The sequence below is a fragment of the Spodoptera frugiperda genome, chromosome 21, assembly GCF_023101765.2.
Source record: "Spodoptera frugiperda isolate SF20-4 chromosome 21, AGI-APGP_CSIRO_Sfru_2.0, whole genome shotgun sequence".
NCBI classification, from domain to species: Eukaryota; Metazoa; Arthropoda; class Insecta; order Lepidoptera; family Noctuidae; genus Spodoptera; species Spodoptera frugiperda.
In genome coordinates this window covers 2,973,621-2,994,358 of record NC_064232.1, presented here as the reverse complement: position 1 = coordinate 2,994,358, position 20,738 = coordinate 2,973,621, and the positions used below count along the sequence as shown (strand labels likewise).

Genomic DNA, 20,738 nt, shown 5'->3' with positions numbered 1-20,738 from the left:
TTTTTTTTGAGGGGGAAATTATTCAATGACTTATCCTCCCTTGGTTGAAGCGAGAGGGAGTGTCAGAGTCTTAGGGTGATTTTCTACCAGAGCCGTGCTATGTAGTGTAGATGTAATAGCTAAACTGTGGAAAATATGTGATCGTTTCCACTGATGCTGAGGAAGAGGCGCAGCTCAAGTATGCGATGATCGATCCAAACGCATAATACCATCTAAATAACATAGCTTATCAAAGTCCGTTTCCACCAGTGCTAGGATTTTATGTGTACCAACGTAGCATAGCACATCTCTGGTAGAAAAGCATCTTTACTGAGAAAAACTACTTTCCTACTCCTACTCTTCGAGCTGGCCTTTCGCGGCTCTAAACACATACTGCACCCGACGCGGGAATCGAACCCAAGACCTCTTGCCGGGCAGTCGCAATTACGACCACTCGACCAACGAGGCAGTCTATATGTACATAGACTGACTGACTGTTTACATGGAGATTTACATATAACTCTCTCTCCAATATGCGCGCTGTTATACCTAATCTAAGGTCTCGTCCAATTATTTCACTTTAATCCTTGGATCAAAACATTATAACCCCAGTGTCGTGCAAGTGTGGGAGAGCCATGCTTCGGCACGAATGTTCCGGCTCGACCGGAGTGATACCACGGCCTAACAGAAAACCGACGTGAAACAACGCTTACGTTGTGTGAGTGAGGTTACAAGAGGCCCTATTATCTTCCCAATATTCCCAATCCCCGACTCCACAACAACTCTTAATTCCCAAAATGTCAGCAACGCATTTGTAACGCCTCTGGTGTTTCATGTGTCCATGGGCGGCGGCGATTGCTTACCATCAGGTGATACGTCTGCTCGTTTACATACGTGTTCCATAAAAAAAGTGTAGGCAGCTGCAGATAATGCTATACTAAATGATCAAGTTTCTACAATGGATTTTCGACTTTATTCATCACTAGTTTCTGCCAGCGGCTTCGCCCGCATTCGAGTGGAATAACAAGTATCCTATCATGTTTGTTCTACCCTGTCTGTATGAGTATACCAAATTACATCAAAATCTGGTCAGTAGTTTCAACGTAATTGATGGACAAACATCAAAACAAACGTTCATATTAGTATGACGACATCAAGAGCCAGTGAAAGCTCACTGCTTTTTTCTGGAGGGGGGAGAACCATACATTAACTTTTCCCACTTTGGGCGAGGTGAGAGGGAGTGTCAGACTCTTATTGACTAAAAACCATCCCGTTTTACAAGCTTTCATGAAACTTTCATTTTGGTGGTACATACATACACAACCTCAAGCCTGTCTCGCATTGGTTTTTTTTAAGAGTTTTTTTAAATGACTTCTCCCGTCTTGGGCGAGGTGAGAGGGAGTGTCAGACTCTTATTGACTAAAACCATCCCGTTCCTACTCCTGCTTTTTCAGCCAGAGCTCCGGCAAACCCGGTAAAAACCTCCTGTACATAAGGGGGGGTTTGCCATACAACCACGTGTATCAGACTTGTTAGAGACCGCAGTTTAAAAGGTTCAGTTTTAAACTTATTCACGCCAATTTCAACAAAATTAAATCAATTATTTCTATAATAAGTCAAAAAACAATTTTAAACGTTGACTTAGATCCTTAACCTAATTTTACAAAATCTTCGCTTTAACTTAAACTAAGATTTTAACTAAAAATACCGACATTTTAACGTTGTTTTGACCGCCTTTTCACTGGGAACTTAACAACAATATTTACATTCAAAATTAATTTAAGAGTACGCTGAATAATTTATTGGATTTTGAAATTTTTGGCTGGGAAATTAAGGTACAGTTTTGTTTATTTCGGTTCGGTTTAGTTTGGCTTTGGTTTTTTGGTCAAGGAAAGACTAGCCTGCTATGTATGGTTTAAATAAGTCAGGTCGACTGGAGTGATACTAGTTATAGCTTCACAGAAAACCGATATGAAACATACATTGCCCAACGACCCTAAATTCCTAACCGCCAAAAGGCACTTGTAACGCCCTTGATATAGTGGAAATCCATGGCCGGCGGCGTTTGCTTACCATCAGATGATCCGTTATGTCGTTTACCGGCTTATACCATAAAAAAAAACAGGAGATCCATGATCTAGGAGTAACCATCCTTTCAGACAATAAAGAACAATTTATTTACCTGCAACAATCCTCAACTTGCACAATCCGTATCTTGTATCTATAGCGCTGCGTTTATTTGAAATATCTAATAAAGCCGAACCTTTAAAACTGCGATTTCGAAATCATTTGCTAACTGTGGAGATTATGGCAAATTCTGTTTTGTACTTATAGTAGAAGCCTTATAGTCCAGCAATGGGGTGCCATGGGACTGCCTTTGTTTAAGTGAGTTCTATGGACATTGAACACCCACAACAGCAGAGGAATATCAAGTGCGTTGCTGGACTACGTCTGTTGACGGGACTGCCTCTGTTAATGCAAGTTCTATGGACATTGATCACAACACTAGAGGAATATCAGGTGCGTTGCCAGCCATAGGTGCGGATTGGGCCTCCGGAAGTTTCATTTATACAACGCAAGACCCACATCTTAGTGGGCTCTTACGACACCCACAGTAAGAAGAGCGCTACTGACAAATAGACTACTCTGTCATCCTGTCCAGGAATGTCAGACATGACACTTATGAAACAAATAAGGATTCCATTACATGAATATTATTCATTTCGTTTCGTGTATATGACATCCAAGGGCGTCATATCTCGCACTCGTACAACACTATTTACGATAGTGACTTGAATTTGTTAGTAGAGCTGGGAAAATATCGATAGTTTTAGTGTCGATGACGATTTTTTTCAATAATGATTTTGGTATAAACCCTTTTCTCAGTCGGAAATTCCATTGTTAGACATCTATTTATAACAATAATTCAAAGTTTGAACTCTACCTATAAGAAAAGTCGGGACTGTAGTTTTTTTTTAATTTTTTTTTCACCCCAAAGTTGAAAATCGTCATGGAACCCCCTCCCTCGCCTGGGGAGGACGAAAGACACAATCAGGCTCTTACTGACTTAAACCCACTTCATATTTAATTTGTCCTGTTTTAATTTGGCAATTAATGTTTTTTGTTTTTTTTTTTGTTTTTAAAAAAACGTTGCCCCACATTAGGATTTTCTCCTGTGTCGTGGGTGCGTTTACAAACAAGTTCACATACACATGACACCCAGACCCGAAACAACAATTTGTGGATCACACAAAGAGTTGCTCCGTGCGGGAATCGAACCCGCTACCCGTTACCCAGCCACCGCACCAACCGTGCAGTCAAATTTGTTTCCAGTATACTTGTTTAGAGATAAAAATATAAAGTCTGATAGCTATTTAATATGACTTTTAAGTAGTGTGTGTGTTCTAACTAGTATTTTATTAAACAATTTATATATTTCCTCCCCAGATCCCGTTAAATATATTATTAAATATCAGATATCATTAAATATGAGCCACTTCGACGGTATAGCTGCAATTACTTAATTTTCCCGAAGACACTTCAAATAACGAGCACAAATGTTGAAAAAGACATCATTAAAATTCTTTATTTCGTGTTTTCCTTTACACCTACCTACCTACATACATATATCCAAAAAATGTATTTTGAACGTGATTGGAAAAGAGTAACCTATGGAGTTTCTTGCTCGTTCTTCTCCATAGGAATCTACACTTTGGAACGAGCATACCTATAGCTTAACTAGATAACGAACCGACAGACAGACAATTTAAATATTTTAATATCTGTTCTGACATTCAAAAGGGTTCTAACTGATTTATTTGAAATAAATAATTTTTAATTTGACTTTTTGACATTGATTTTGACTTTGACTCTAACTTTGACTTTGAATTTGACTTCTGTCGTTATAAAAAGTAAACATTTAAAAATGTATTGACTACATTTTATCGATACATGCATAACACACTGAATCCCCACACTATTAGTTAATGATCACTTTGATGTCGTATCCTTAGAGTAGCTGTGTCGTCAAGGGCGTAGAAACGTTAACGTTACATTTATTTATTTAGGATCTAACAAACACGAAATGGCATGGAGCCGTCTTTGTTATCAGAAACAAGTAAATTATCATAAAAGTTTCTTTGTATAACTTGTAACCTTTTGTCTGGTATTTTCTTTAGGTATGTTCCTTATATGTTGTTTCGGAGAAATAGGACGGATTTTGACATGTTTAGTGACGGTATAGGTAGTTTCTTTCTAGCACTACTAAGTGTAGAATTATTTATTATTGTCATCTGTGGTATTTTCGAATTATCAAGAAAAAAGTGTTCTCTTTTTTTAATGGTATTAAAAGGTTTTTTAAGGGGGAAAATCATCCAATGACTTCTCCCGCCTTGGGCGAAGCGAGAGGGAGTGTCAGATTTTTACTGATTAAAAATAACCCCGTTCTTACTCCTACTTTTCGAGCCGCAGCCCCGGTGAATCCATTAGGTAGTCTACAGCTCCGGATCAGGCATTAGCCCTACTGGGCCCCACCTTTGGTAATATGATGGCTCTTTAAGGCGCACGTGGAATGCGACGCGCCATACGCACGGGTTTGGTTCTGGTCGGGCGGCGATCTTTCGAGAGAAAACCTGGGCTAATAATTTATATAACTTTCAAATCGCCAAGAAGAGCAAGCATGGTGATTAATGATTAAACAGTGATTAAACAGTGAGAAGAGGCCTTTGGTCAGCAGTGGCCACTTATAGGCTGTTAGAAAGAAAGAAAAAATATTTATTTTGCACCGGGCACGATGCACCAAAAAATTTAAAACAAATATATAGTAGTAACTACAAACATTCATAAATTAATATTTTATAAAAACAGAAAAAAACAAAAACTGCACAATATGAAAAAACAAATAACACAAAAGTAAAACTAAATACATTAAAACCAAAAAACAAGGTGGCAACGTGCCCAATCCAAAAGGGCTGCCACCTCAGTATGAGCTGGGCACCGAAAGTACCCAGCACTGGTTTTCACTGTTGATGATGATATGTAGTCTCTTAGTCGGCTCTTACTATACCCACTTAGAGAGTAGGAATAATAACTTAAAATCTCCTAATCTACCGTCACCACATGATAAATATTTCAAATTCCCGACAATTTAACTTGCAACATCTACACAAACAACACCTGTAACACATTACTCATTGTGTAACTAAAATTAATGATGCAGCAACATCCTTTTGTGCCCTATCTAGCGTCTATTGTTACATGTATTTGTTGTGTAACACGGTACGCAACAACGAAACGAATGAAGGTGAACAAAATAATGATGTGTGAAAAAACATGTATTGTATGTTACATAGGTAGGAAAAAAGAAAATAAAATCTATGTAAATAAAATATAATTCAAAGGTGACAACAACACAATACTGACTGACTTTTTTTTTGAGGGGGAAAATCATCCAATGACTTCTCCCGCCTTGGGCGAAGCGAGAGGAGTGTCAGACTCTTACTGACTAAAAACCACCCCGTTCCTACTTCTGCTTTTCGAGCCGGACCCCGGTAAACCCGCTAGGTAGTCCGCAGCTCCGGAACAGGCACCAGCCCTACTGGAATACTGACTGACTGACATAGTGATCTATCAACGCACACCCTAAACCACTGGACGGATTCAGCTGAAATTTCGCATGCAGGTAGATATTATGACGTAGGCATTCGCTAAGAAAGGATTTTCCTAAATTTCATTAATAATAATACTTCTTAACGCGAGGGAAGTTGTGGGAAAAGCTAGGTCATAACATCTACCTGTATGCCAAATTTCAGCCCGATCCGTCCAGTGGTTTGGGCTGTGTGTTGATAGATCACTGTCAGTCAGTCACCTTTGAATTGATTATTTATAAATTACTAGCAAAACCGACGAACTCCGTTTCGCCACCAATGATTTCCCTGTTTTCCCGCTTTTCTCTTGAACATTTTCCTGAATTTTCTTTGCTATAAACCTCACGGAGCTCAAGACCTTTCCAACGAATGCAAAACCGTGGAAATCGGTTCGTGCGTTCTGGAGTTATAGCGTCAGGAACGAAAACCCGACTTATTTTTGTATTATAGATTAGATACAGTTTACGCAGTTCATTTTTAACCCCAAACCTTCAAACGAGGTAATCAAAAAGATATACAAAATATTTCCTTAAAAATCCAAAACGAACTTCCTTAAAACTCTTCTATTTTTATCCACAAAATAGTAAGGTAAAAGGCCCTAATTACAGACCAACCCATACACTACCATTATTCCATTAATTTACCGAAAATTTCGAATCTAAAATGAAGGTTGAAATAATTAACGTGAATAATAATTAAAGTTTGGTAAGGAATTTAAGACGTTACAAGACGAAACTTAGTAAAAGTGTAACGTTGTTGTAAATTTATAAACTGTTTCGAACGAATAATTAATTAAAACGGCTTGCAGGTGATAAATTTTCGGTAAAGTCTCATTTACTGAGATGAGTTTATTTTTGGTTGTCTTTAGATGACTTTGTTAGTGACATTGGTTGGTTATCGTGTTAGAAAATAGTGAATAGATCATTGGGAAAACAAAAAAGATGATGTCAACATTTAAGCTTTTTATATTATGTAAGGTAAGTGTATGAGAGTCAAGCTTCGACATGAATAGGCAGGCTCGACCAGAGTGACACCACGCTTGCGTTGTGTGAGTGAGGTTATCGGAGGTCCAATTGGGTAATTGCTTCCCAATCTCCGATTCCCCAAAAAGCCTTAAATTCCTAACCTCCAAGAGGCAACGCACTTGTAACGCCTCTGGTGTTTCGGGTGTCCATGAGCGACGGCGATTGTTTACCATCAAGGGATCCGATTAATCTTTTACCGACTTATGGCACAAAAAAAATACTCAAAAACTGGATCAATGTTACTGTTAGAAAATACAACTGTTTTACATAATATTTTTTAATATAAACATTGCTCCATGCTAGGATTTTTCCTGCGTCGTGGGTGCATTTACAAAAATACATGTTTAAATCAGATCCAGACCCTCAACAACAATTTGTGGATCACAAAAATAGTTTTTCCGTGCATGAATCGAACCGTAAAACGTCGCGCGGCAGTCGACAATGCAAAGAAAAGCATTGGTTTTTCAAGGTAAAAACGCGTAGTTTAACCTGTTTTTTATGAAGATAGTAATAAATTGCTTTGTTAAACTGTTAAGAGATCTAAATAAAAATTAAGATAGTATTGATAAAAATAAGATAGTAGTATTGATAAAAATAAGATATAGTACTAAATAAAAATAAGATAGATAGTATTGTAGTTCATCATACAAAGCCACAAAAAAAAAACAAATTCAACAATAAACTGAAGTACTATTACAACAAAAAGTCAATTCATAACAAAACTAAACGAAATTACCAAACGTTTACCTTATCTATCAATACATATTTAATAACAAAAAACCTATTAACTTACCTACCTACATTTCAACAAATATAAAGTAGTCACATGAAATTACCGAAAAAGCAATAATAATTTCCTGAACGAACGATTAAAGTGGCATTTACCTTATATTTTCTACGCACGCAACCAATCGATATGATCGCATATTTAAGTATACACGACCAGTCTAAGCTTGCATAGTTTTTCTATGCAATCACAGGTCAAGTTATATTGGACACGTATACCTTTACGTGCGTTTGAAATAAATCGACATATTTACTATCTTAGGTTAATATTTGTATGAAAAATTATTGCTGTTACAACGTCACGCCTTTTATCCCCGAAGGGGTAGGCAGAGGTGCACATTACGGCACGTAATACTGTTATGCAATGTTCACCCACTTTTCACCATTTGTGTTAATAAGTCCCATGTAATAGGGGGTGATCTTTTTTTTCTTTTTTAAGGGGGGAAATTCATCCAATGACTTCTCTCGCCTTAGGCGAGGAGAGAGGGAGTGTCAGACTCTTACTGACTAAAAACCACCCCGTTCCTACTCCTGCTTTTCAAGCCGGAGCCCCGGTAATTCAATCCGGAGCCACGGTAATTCCAGACTCCGTGCTACTGACAAATTTTCGAAACTTCAGTTTGCCCGACCCGAGAATCGAACCAAAGACCCCGTGTCCGGTAGTCGCACTCGTAAAATTATGTTTGTATAAAAGCTAAGCAAATAGAATTATTTTATTTAGTGACTTAGCTTCAAAGGTATTATCGTGAGTAAACGAAACTGAAGGCTTTTCGATTTCGATTTATCTTTTTGTGTTATTTGTAAAGAAAATAATGTGATTCGTATAATTCCTTGACAGAAAATGGAATGTTTTCTTTATTTTTCTTTATTTATGTATTTACTAGCTGTTGTTCGCGACTTCGTCCGCGTAGAATAATGATTTCTGACTGAATTTGGGTATTTGATTGTCACGGGATATTCATTCATACTTGGATAAAACGAATCAAAGTTTAAGAGTGGGAGCAAATACGTATAAAATGTACCTAGAGTCGCGCGATATTTCAAACCGATATATCTTCGAAAGTATTAGTCTCTGTAAGAAAATAAAAAATACGTGTCTAATGTTTTAAAATAATCTACAAGACGGACAATATAATATAAATTGGTCATGCACCCTATTTTATGCTATGGGCATGAGAATAAATGTCGTAGTTGATCGACCTACCCCTTTAAAGCTAGGTATATGTATGATAGTATTCCATAAGTCTTCATATATCTACAATCTGACTAAATACTACTAAGTTTTAGTTTCCTTGTAGATTTCAATCAATATAAAGGTTTATAGTTGCTAAAAGCACGCCATTGTAAAGTTAATTCATTAGTTTTAAACACGCATACATTTTGTAGCTTAAAACTAGGTTATAAGAAAGCAACTTTTCATTTGTTACCACTCTTACAGTTGCCATGGGTGTCATATGCCGATTAGCCACTTGGGTCTTACAAGAAATTGTGTTTACCCTCGGATGAGATGAGAGGCAGAGAAAAATACAATTTTGTTGCCACCGCTTCTCTTACCGTGGCTGTGATATGCCGACCCATTTTTTTTTAAATGGGACTAGCCACAACCTCTCAAAACTGTTGCAACTCCTGTAAGCCAGGATCTACAGTAGATACAACCATGAAAACACTGGAACACTGAAGTCCGGCGCGTCCCAGGGACATGGATAACTGTCTTGAATCCCACAACGAAAAAAATAGAAGAGAAGAAAAAAAAACATAGTTTTATTTTTTTCTTGTATCAGTAAGGATAGCGGAATCCTAATTACCCCCCTTCCCAATCTTTCCAATCCTCGATTCCCCAACAACCCTTAAATTCCTAAACTGCAACGCATTTGTAACGCGTCTGGTGTTTCGAGTGTCCATGGGCGGCGGCGATTGCTTACCATCAGGTGATCCGTTATCTCGTTTACCGGATTATACCATAAAAAAGACAGGCGTGAGCTTATATATGTTTGTAATGTAAATAAATGATCTCTGCTTACCCTCCTTCAAAAGACAACGACCATAATCACATTATGTACCACTTGATTTATACCCTGATAAACAAACACAACCAATAACATACTTTATACCCTTGACATAGAGTGCTCTTTTGTGTGTCACTAGTATAATTTCATTGGGTACTATTGTTCAGACCTCTTGTCGCCTAAACAAGTAAACAAATCTGACCTCTATTCCGCTAGGGTCACAAAAACAGTACTTCAGTTTGAGTTATATTATTGAGTATTTTTCTTTCCTTATTTTACAAGCTTTCATGAAACTTTCATTTTGGTGGTACATACATACACATCCTCAAGCCTGTCTCGCATTGGGTTTTTTTAAGAGGGGAAAATCATCTAATGACTTCTCCCGTCTTGGGCGAGGCGAATGGGAGTGTCAGACTCTTACTGACTAAAAACCAACACGTTCCTACTCCTGCTTTTCGAGCCGGAGCCCCGGTAAACCCGCTAGGTAGTCCGCAGCTCCAGAGTCTCGCATAAGGGTAGGCAGAGGCAATGGAACGCCAATTGCTAACGATTCTTACATACCTCTATCGTTTCATCAACAGTCATCAATCTTTTCATGCATGCTCGTCGGTTAAGAGTACTTTTAATTTGCCTCTTTTTTAATATATCATCAATGTAGTCGCTATATGTCAGTCTAGAGCGCCCTCTACCGACGGCTTCAGCCAAACTGAGCCAGCTAATATTATAATAAGATTAATTCTCGTATGAATAATGAATAATAAGAAATATACAATTTACTTTCAGCCAATTCCCACTTAACATATAAGTTTCAGAGTTATACAGATAGACAGAAAAGTTTTGGAGGTGGTAAGGTGGGAGTATAGACATGGGGTATAAGAGGGGGTAAACTTGTGAGTTATGACCCAAACTTACCCCCCGATATCTTTGCTAGAGAAATAAAAGTCTAACGACACTTCGGAAATATTTTATTTCGTTACGAAAAGGTAAATTGGTGAAAATATTATTGGGAATATAGAATTGTTTTGTATACAGAAAAAATACTGGGACTTATATCCTAGAAACCATCACCCCTGCTCTTTTTGTGGGTGATATGGAGCTGCTGTTCACATGTGAACATTAGCTCATGACGATACCTAAGTACGTGTGTCGCCTGGACAGTCAACCTCGCTACATCCTTGTTGACTGGACATCTACACTACATGAGCTGCTGTTCCCATGTGAACATTAGCTCATGACGATACCTAAGTACGTGTGTCGCCTGGACAGTCAACCTCGCTACATCCTTGTTGACTGGACATCTACACTACATGAGCTAATGTTCACATGTGAACAGCAGCTCACATGTGAACATTAGCTCATGACGATACCTAAGTACGTGTGTCGCCTGGACAGTCAACCTCGCTACATGCTTGTTGACTGGATATTCTACACTACTTGACTACCTAGTAAATAGATCAAGTAGCCACTTCTCATGGGAAACTGAATTAGAAAAATTAAGTTATGCATACTTGAGCTTATTATAAGTATCGTCTAATTAGCATTAATGGGAAGCAGTCAAGAATGTATTGTATGTTAACCAGATAGGGTACATTTTTCTTTAATTATAATGTAAGAGGATGTCTCTTTATTTCTCCGTAATATAATACTCATATGTATCATAACAAATGTTCTTATAATGTTTTATGTTCTGTCATTTTTGGAATTTTAATAAGATTAAATGCGGAATACAAGATATATTTTTCTTTCTTTTTATATAATTCTAAACAACTTTACATCATTAGAGGAAATGAAATCCTGTGTGGGAAATCCTTTGTGATGGTCACTGAAAAATGAAAAGAAGAAAACATAATTTAGACACCACTGACAAACGGTGAAGGAAAATATCGTGAGGAAACTTGGGCTTATAATGTCTAATTATAAGTTTGTAATCGCCGACTCGCATTGAGCAAGCGTGGTGATAAATGCCCAAACTTTTTCCGTTTGGGAAGAGGCTTTCGATCAACAGTGGCTAATTATTGGCTGTTGATGTGTAAGGTCTTTCTAATTGTAGTCTTCAAACATAACACTACCTCTCATTAAAGCCGAGGCAGATAATTTTAGAACACTTTATATTTATTTGGCAACAAGTTCGTCTTTACAAAAATAACCTAACTTGACGAACCGCTACTCATTACATGTGCTTACATAACAAAAAAAACTCTACATAGTAAACTGAAACTGAAAAATACCAAAATCATTTTCACAAATAACGATATTTGAAACTGAATTCGTAGGAAACTTGTTTAGCAGCTTGCCCATAAATTTTCAGCCTGAAATTGGTACTTAGGGTAGGGCTGACACCTCATTTTCACTTGATGGATTTAGTTTCTGAATGCTTGAAATTCTCATTAGTTTTCAGCAGTAAGTTATGTATTGACAAATCGAGTAGACAGTTAATATTTTTTTTTGTGCTAATATGTAAGATTATTTACTTACATGATAAGAATCTGGCAGTCTATTGAACTATAATGTAGACTCATCTTTATATATATAATTCTTCTGTAAGTGTGTATGTCACTGAACTTCTCTTAAACGACTAGACCGATTTTGATGAACTTAACTACTGTAGCTCTGTATGGTGTGTCACCTACTCAGCCATCAGTCCTGTCACCAGTGCTATTTCTTTTTTAAGTCAGGTAATATGCCTAAAACCTTTTCGTAACTCTGAAAAATACTATGCTTAAAACCTTAACAAAATCGGTTCAGCCAAACATACATATATAATTAGAACTTATGACGGGATATTTGCCATGTTTATTCACTTTGGTGAGTTTCCGATATTTCGGCACTGTTGCAAGCGCCGTGATCACGGATTAGCTGTACGTACATACATGTGTGTGTACATACATAATACTAGCGGACCCGACAGAAGTTGTCCTGTCTACACGTCTTTAATTTGAAATTTGTCGGATTCAATGTAAAACATTCCAAAATCAACAACTCCTAATAAATTAAAAATTAATTAAAAAACATTGTCCAGCGGACAAAATTGTGAATCTAAACCATTCTCAGATCCCCTTGAACACACACAAAAAAATTCATCAAAATCGGTCCAGTCGTTTAAGAGAAGTTCAGTGACATACACACTTACAGAAGAATAATATATATAAAGATAAGATAATCACGCACCAACAAACACACTTACATACATACAGGTTTTTGGAGGCTGAGTCACCCTCGTCCGTAGGAGAGCACCCTTAAAAAACTGAACCCCTACACGTGGCCTCTGGGTGGTGCTAAACAGGTGACACTCAGGTGGTAGGTTTCGGCCGTCGGCATTATAACCACCCACCGAGCAAAACCGTGTCGCCAAGCGGCCTAGCCGTGTTCCGCCACGATGCTCGGTGACGCCGTACGAGAGGATGGGTCGAAGTGTTTGTTCCACTATGGGTAGACCGATCTGGCGCGCGCTCGTGTGGCTGCATCGGGTGGCCAGTCGCGGAGGGTAGCGGGATCCGAGGCACGGTGCACCGCTGGCCGACCGCAGATAGTTGGGGGCCCAATTAGCGTGCTAGCCACACGTGAAAGGCTGCCCCGCCATCTAGCGAAAAATCCCACGTATACGCCATCGTGCCGGTTGGCGACCGGAAGAGAGGGCCCGATGGATTTACGTGGGGGGGCTCGGGCGTCCCCGCAGTCTCCAGGCTGGCCTCCCAATGGTGTAGCCAACTGCGGTGCGCGTCTGGGGGTCGCCTGTGTGGGGAAACATTTCACTACCATTCTCTCAGCAACTTATTTACGATTATGAAAACGAGAGCTAAGAAAAGGGTTCAACAGCGGCTGCACTCCTCTCCCTCAAAGTGCACCTCTCCAACATCCGAGGCTTGCACTCAAATCTCAATGCGGTCCATCACCATCTGGAGACCGAGAACCCAACGCTCTTGTTTCTCTCGGAGACCCAGATCAGATGTCCGTCGGACGTATCATACCTGAACTACCCAGGCTTTTCCCTGGAGCACAATTTCGTTCCCCGTGCAGGCGTATGCCTATACGTCCAAGACGGCGTCTGTTACCGGCGTCTCCGAAACTTTGAGGACCCCAGTTTTTCAACCTTGTGGATACTGGTGGACACAGGCATAGAGAAAATCCTCTATGCCTGTGTCTACCGGTCGCACAGCGGAGATTTGGAGACGACCAGATTAGCGCAGCACCTTGTGGAGACGGCGGATGCGGCTCGGCAGGGCCTACCCTTCGGCCCAGTTGGTGTTACTGGGGGACTTTAACGCCCATCACCAGGAGTGGCTGTTCCCATACCAGTGCACTGACCATGCTGGGAGGGAAATGCGTAAGCTTGCGCTAACGCTTGGCCTGACCCAGCTGGTCCAGGAGGCCACAAGGGTGCCCGATGTCGACTCGCACACTGCCAACTGCCTAGACCTTCTGCTGACAACTGATCCAGACAGCTACTCGGTGTCAGTATCTTCACCCTTGGGTAGCTCTGACCACTGTCTGGTGAAATCCGTATCCACGTACTCCCCACCGGATCCTTGTCCCAGAGGATCTCGGCGGATGTGGCGGTACAAGTCAGCAGATTGGGATGGGATGCGATCCTTTTTTGCATCCTATCCTTGGCGGCCTGTCTGCTTCTCTACTGAAGACCCGTCAGCTTGTGCGGATGCCATAACAGGGGTGTTGCGTCAGGGCATGGAATACTACATTCCATTCTCGGACGCGACATCTTTCGGTGGGACTCGTCCATGGTTCGATGCCGACTGCAGACGTGCTGAAGCGCGAAAGCATGCGGCATACTTGGCATGGGCGGATGCCAGGCGTCGTAGGGCTGACGACACTCTTCAGAGGAAGAGAGCCTATAACCGGGCTGCCAAGTCATGCAAAAAGGCATTACGGATGGCCCGGTTCAACCACATTGGCCGAATAGGGAACAAACTGGCTTCTTACCCAGCGGGTAGTAAAGCATTCTGGTCCCTGGCCAAGGCGGTTGAATCGAACTTCTGCCGCCCTTCACTCCCACCTCTCCTGGGGCCTAACGGGACGCTGGCACACACCGCGGTAGAGAAGGCAAACCTGTTTGCTTCTCTATTTGCGGAATCTTCACGTCTTGATACTGGTGGCGCTATACCTCCTTCTCTAAATAACGTATGCGAGACGAAAATGTCGAAAATTCGCATCCGACAGAAGGAGGTGTATAAGACGTTGCGTAATCTCGACGTGAACAAGGCCAGTGGCCCCGACGGAATCCCGGCCGTGGTTTTAAAAACCTGTGCGCCTGAGTTGTCTCCAATCCTGACACGCCTGTTTCGACTTTCCTTGGAGACTGGTCAAGTGCCGGTTGCATGGAAGCTGGCCAACGTGCAGCCTGTGCCCAAAAAAGGTAGTCGTGCCTACCCTAACAATTACCGACCAATCTCAGTCACGTGAACTTAACAACAGGCTCCTGGCATACCTTGAAGGTAACGACCTCCTCAGCGATCAGCAGTATGGGTTTCGCCACAACCGATCCACTGGGGACCTTCTTGCGTATGCCACCCACATTTGGAGCGAGGCCATAGAGAAGCACGGGGAGGCAATAGCGGTCTCACTCGATATATCGAAGGCCTTTGACAGGGTTTGGCACGACAGCCTTATCGGCAAGCTTCCTGCATATGGACTTCCCGCTGATCTGTGCAGATGGATTGCAGACTTCCTGAGGGATCGGTCAATTCGAGTAGTCATCGATGGCTGCTCGTCTGACCAATTTGGTATCAACGCCGGAGTCCCTCAGGGGTCAGTACTTTCAGCAACGCTCTTTTTGCTGCACATCAACGACCTGCTTAAGCCCGGTATCTTTGGGTATGCAGATGACAGCACAGTTGTTGAAAGGTATGTGTCCGATGCGCGGACTAGCGGAACACAGATCCAGTCTCTAAGAGAATCCATGGTCGAACGGTTGAACTCGTCCTTGAAGGCGGTCTCCGATTGGGGTGACGCCAACTTGGTCAAGTTCAACGCTACCAAAACCCAGGCGTGTCTATTCTCTGCCAAACGGAGTCAATTTCCGCTGGCTCCTACTTTCCGAAATGTATCCGTTCCAATATCGGATCATCTAGAGCTTCTGGGCGTAACTCTATCGCCAACGCTAAACTTCGGCTCTTATATAGAGTCGAAGGCGCATCTGGCTGGTAGGAAGTTGGGTATCCTCTCGAAGGTGAGACGGTACTTCACACCGAAACAACTGCTGAGCCTGTACCAAGCGCAGGTTCGGTCATGTATGGAGTACTGTTCTCACCTTTGGGACGGCTCGGCTAAATGCCAGCTAGATGCGCTCGAACACATTGAAAGGCGTGCCAAGAAGCTCATCAACGATGATGCGCTTGTGGAGGCCCGGCTTCAAAGCCTTGAACACAGGCGCAAGGTCGCAAGCCTTTCCGTTTTTTACCGGATACATTTCGGAGAGTGTGCGGGGGAATTGCACAACTTGATTCCCCCTAGTCCTTTTCATCATCGAACCACAAGACAATCGGCGAGGCGTCACCGCTTCATGGTAGATATCCCACCCACTCGCACGAAGCGTTTCGCTTCAAGCTTCCTTGTGCGAACTGCTAGGGAGTGGAACTCCTTGCCGGAGTCTGTGTTCCCTGATGGGTATAACCTGGGTGTCTTCAAGGCCCGAGTGAATAGGTTGCTTATGGGCAGACGTGCTCCACCGTAGGCCGCATCATCACTTACCATCAGGTGAGATAGCGGTCAAACGTCGACCCATTAAATGTAAAAAAAAAAAAAAAAGGTCAAACTGAGAACCTGCCTTTTTTTAAACAGTTAAAAATCCCGTTCCTCTTTCGTCTCTCTTCAAATAAAAAATTAAGTAGCATCCTTGAAAACCGAACCAGAAACTCAATTTACTACGTCTACCGACCGAATTCCGTACATAAACTGCCCATTAACGGCATCTAGCGGTCAAGTCGGCAATTAATGGCCTCGTTTTAAGCCTTTCAACGTGCCTAGAAACATTAATAAGATATATTGAGATTTTATTGACTGACTTGTTGGTTAAGAAGTTTTGAAATTGAGTGCTGAGTAGTTTGGAGTGATGTTTTGAGTCTTTATGAGGCAAACTGCACGGTTGGCGCAGTGGCTGGGCAATCGACTACCGCGTCACGTATAGCGGGTTCGATTTCCGCACGGAGCTATTCTTTTGTGATTCACAAATTGTTGTTTCGGGTCTGGGTGTCATGTGTATGTGAACTTGTATGTTTGTAAACGCACCCACGACACAGGAGAAAATCCTATCGATGGCAAAATGAATTAGTCGACGTCGATCGATAGTTTCTACTACACCAATCGATCGATAGCCGATAGATAGTGTCGATGGTGGAACGGATTGGTTGATGTCGATTGATAGTGTCCGGTCGGAATATAATTAATCTACCTCGACTGGCAATCGATCGACCGGTATCTGTCGATCAATTAGAGGTACCACGCCAATCGACTAATGTCGACAGATGTCGATCGATGGCATCGATGGACTATCAATCGATAGGTAACACCGTTATATTACCTTTTCAATTCACTATTAAAAACTAAATAAACTCCAATGGGCTTAACCAAAGGACCTCTCGATCGATACCAGTTGTTTTTCACATTTCTTTGAGAAGGGTTTGTACCTCCAAACTTTCTTTTATCCTGCGATATTGTCAATCCGGTGTCTAATTTATTTTGAGAAAGGTCCACTTAGAAACGCTAGTTTGAACTACATAGTTCTGGTTGGCGACTCCACTTTAAGGGCAAAAAAGGGGTAATTTTGCGTGAAAAGTGTGTTAAAAACTGCTTCGTTGATCCAGTGGTCGTAAGTGACTCTGCTGAGCTGATGTTATAGGTTTGATTTTCGAGTCGGGCAAAAATTTGGTTGGGATTATTCGTAACTTTCTCAGTAATAGCATGGAGTTTGAAATTGTGTCCGGAGAATACTCTGGCTGTATGGACTTACCTGTTAAGTGTTTAAGTGTGGGAGAACTACGCAGCGGCAAGAATGAGCCGATTCGATCGGAGTGATACTACGGCCTCACAGAAAACTGACGTGAAATAACGCTTACGTTGTGTGAGTGAGGTTACCGGAGACCCAATTACCACCATTATACAAGACATAATCGGGGATTGGGGAGGACCCAATCTCCCCAACCCCCGATTCCTCAACAACCCTTAAATTCCCAACCCCCAAAAGGCAAAGCACTTAACGCCTCTGGTGTTGCGCCATGGGCAACAGCGATTGCTTACCATCAGGTGATCCGTCTGCTCGTTTACCGACTTATTATACCATAAAAGAAATCCCTGTGTTGATACTTCTGCCTTACAAAACATAAAAGGCTTGACATTACATTATAAAACACAGAAAACCGACGGACAACATAACAAGAAAATGCAACTGCAAACCGCAACATCTTTATTTTATACACCAATTCCATTTTCAGTGTAGAGAAAATGTAATTTTCAAAAATGTCTAAAAATCTCATCTCTGAATGTCCTGAATGGCCAAGGCTGAAGCTTTCAGGAAAATATTCTGCAATTTCGTGAAATTATGTGCACTGAAATTCAGTGAAATGGTCTTGAAATATACAGTTTTTGAATGGAGATTCGTATGTATGTATTTATTATTTGAGTTTAGATTTATAAAATACTAGCGTCTGCCGGCGGCTTCGCCTGCAGTCCCGTAGGATAAAAAATGTCCTATGTGTTATTGCAGACCATAAGCTTCACTTATTTCAAAATTCGTCACGATCCCTTCAACCGTTTTGACATGTTTGAGTAATAAACAAAATTTTATTTTCCTTTAACATAATGTGTGACATTTTACGGGGAGCGCCTAACCTCTTCGTGATTTATGTATATGGATAGGACTTTAAACTAAAAAAAAAAAATAGAATATGCTGTAGATTTCAATGGAAACTTTCTACGAAAATTGGTTTGAACGAGATATCATTATTAGTTTTTAAGAAATAATACATTAAAAAAAAACGCAAATATAACTTTGTCCTATGTAAAACCAAGTTATTTTATAACTTCTATATTTTTGCTACAAAACAATTCATGGGCGAGTCCGACTCGCACTTGGCCGGTTTTACTTATATCATTGGGCATGGCCGTTTTTTGTGTCACAGTGCACAATCACATTATGGCATCTCCTCTTTGTACGTTACTATTCCGCGTTAAAACCACTGAGCTAACATATACCTAAGCTATTAGTGTAATGAGCTATTTAATTACATTACTGCAGAGCTAGCGCAGTAATTATCCGGAGCTATTATTCAACTAAGCTTTATCATTCATTTATTTCTTTTACTTGGTTGTTACATTTTTAAATATTAAATTAAAAAAAATAAAACATTTAAAAATATAAAAAGCAGTAGCCCACCAGTAACGGGATAAATCCAAGCTACCGGTGGTCAGGGCTCAAGAGAGAGGAATTTCCGGACAATACGCGCCGTGTCCAGAAGTACTGCCTTCTGCATCAGGCTCTTGATCCAACCATCTAACGTTAGCCTACTCAGGTGTTGGTCGAGGCTTTTGGCTATAAGGCCATTGGCAGATACGACTATCGGCACAATGATTGCTGAATCTACATCCCACATGTCGACAACCTCATGAGCTAAATCAAGATATTTACTGGCTTTATCTTTTTCAGCTTTCACAAGATTCTCGTCATGTGGGATTGTTATATCAATTATCATTGTGCGACGGCTTGGTCGATCTATCACCACAATGTCAGGTTTGTTAGCAACAATTGTCCTGTCTGTGATGATAGTTCGATCCCAATACAGTGTGACATCTCCATTTTCAAGAACTGGGTCAGGCAGATACTTATAATACGGCACTTCAGATTCAACAAGTTTGTATTTTAAAGCAAGTTGTTGATGAATAATCCTGGCTACAAGATTGTGTCTGTGCAAGTACTCTCCGTTAGCTAAATGAGAACAACCCGAAATTATATGTCGAATGGATTCCCCTGGGCGATGACATGCCCGACAAATGTCAGCCGTTCCATCCTTTATAATATACTTTCGGTAGTTGTTCGTCAACATAACTTCGTCCATAATTGCACAGACAAAACCTTCCGTTTCTCCAAATAAGTTACCAAAACGTAGCCAGGATACGGACGCTAAGAAATCTGTATCTGGCCCATGTAAGGCCCGATAGTAGCGTCCGTGCAACTCCTTACTTTGCCATACATTCTTGCGATCCTTAGTGCTTAGTATTATAGGTTCTCTCCAGTCCTTATTAGCCAAGGAGAGCGGAGTAAGTCCTTTGTCCACTGAGACAACATCTCGATGCATCCCCACTTCCATTTTGAAAAAATATTTTCGGAGACTGCACACTTCACTATTGTGTAGGGTTTTGGCATTTAAAAAGCCTCGCCCCCACATTTACGTGGTATGTACAGTCTCATTACTGATGATCGTGGATGATGCATCCGATGCTCAGTCAACAATGAACGGACTTTTCTGTCCAGGGCGTCCAGTTCCGTTTGAGTCCACTTGAGTATGCCAAAAGAGTACATCAGTACTGGCATGACCCAACCGTTGTAAGCGCGCACCTTGTTACCACCTGATAAAAGACTATTGAGAACTTTCTTCAGGCGGCCGAAGAAGCGCTCCCGCAACGATTGCTTCATGACAGCTACATCAATGCCTAACGCTTCTGACATACCCAAGTATTTATAGGTTTCGGTTGAAGAGAGAAGTCTAAAGTTTGTGGTATCAGAGTTTCGTGTTTCATCTGATTCCACAATTTCCCCTCTTTACATGCATGATTGCACATTTGTCCACACCAAATTCCATCCTAATGGCATTACTGAACGTTTCAGTGACATTTAGTAATTTCATTAGATGCGAGTTGTTTGGAGCAAATAGCTTTAAATCATCCATGTAAAGTAGGTGGGATATAATTTCTCCCCTCTTCTCAACCTGTAACCTAACCCGGAATCCTCAAGCAAAGTGCTTAGAGGATTCAGAGCTAAGCAAAACCATAATGGACTCAAACTATCACCCTGGAATATACCACGCTCTATCCTAATGGGTTCATCGTTCTCACAAATTTGTCGACATCCTGGATAGCGAAGGACTGTTCTCCATTGTCTCATACATGACATCAGGAAAGCACGCAGAGCTGTATCAACTTTGTACAGTTCCAGTACCCTCATGAGCCATGTATGTGGCACGGAGTCGTAGGCCTTCTTATAATCTATCCAGCATGTGGACAAATTCTTGTGAGATCTACGAACCTGTTGGCAAATGGACATGTCAATGAGGAGAAGCTCCTTAGTACCA

General features: G+C 41.0%; 1 protein-coding gene across 2 annotated transcripts in view; it reads left to right on the top strand.

Annotated features, from left to right (window-relative positions):
- LOC118280215 (synaptotagmin-7) overlaps positions 1-20,738 on the top strand; it is a 670,807-nt gene that overhangs the window by 253,583 nt on the left and 396,486 nt on the right. The gene's annotated exons all lie outside the window — the stretch shown is intronic.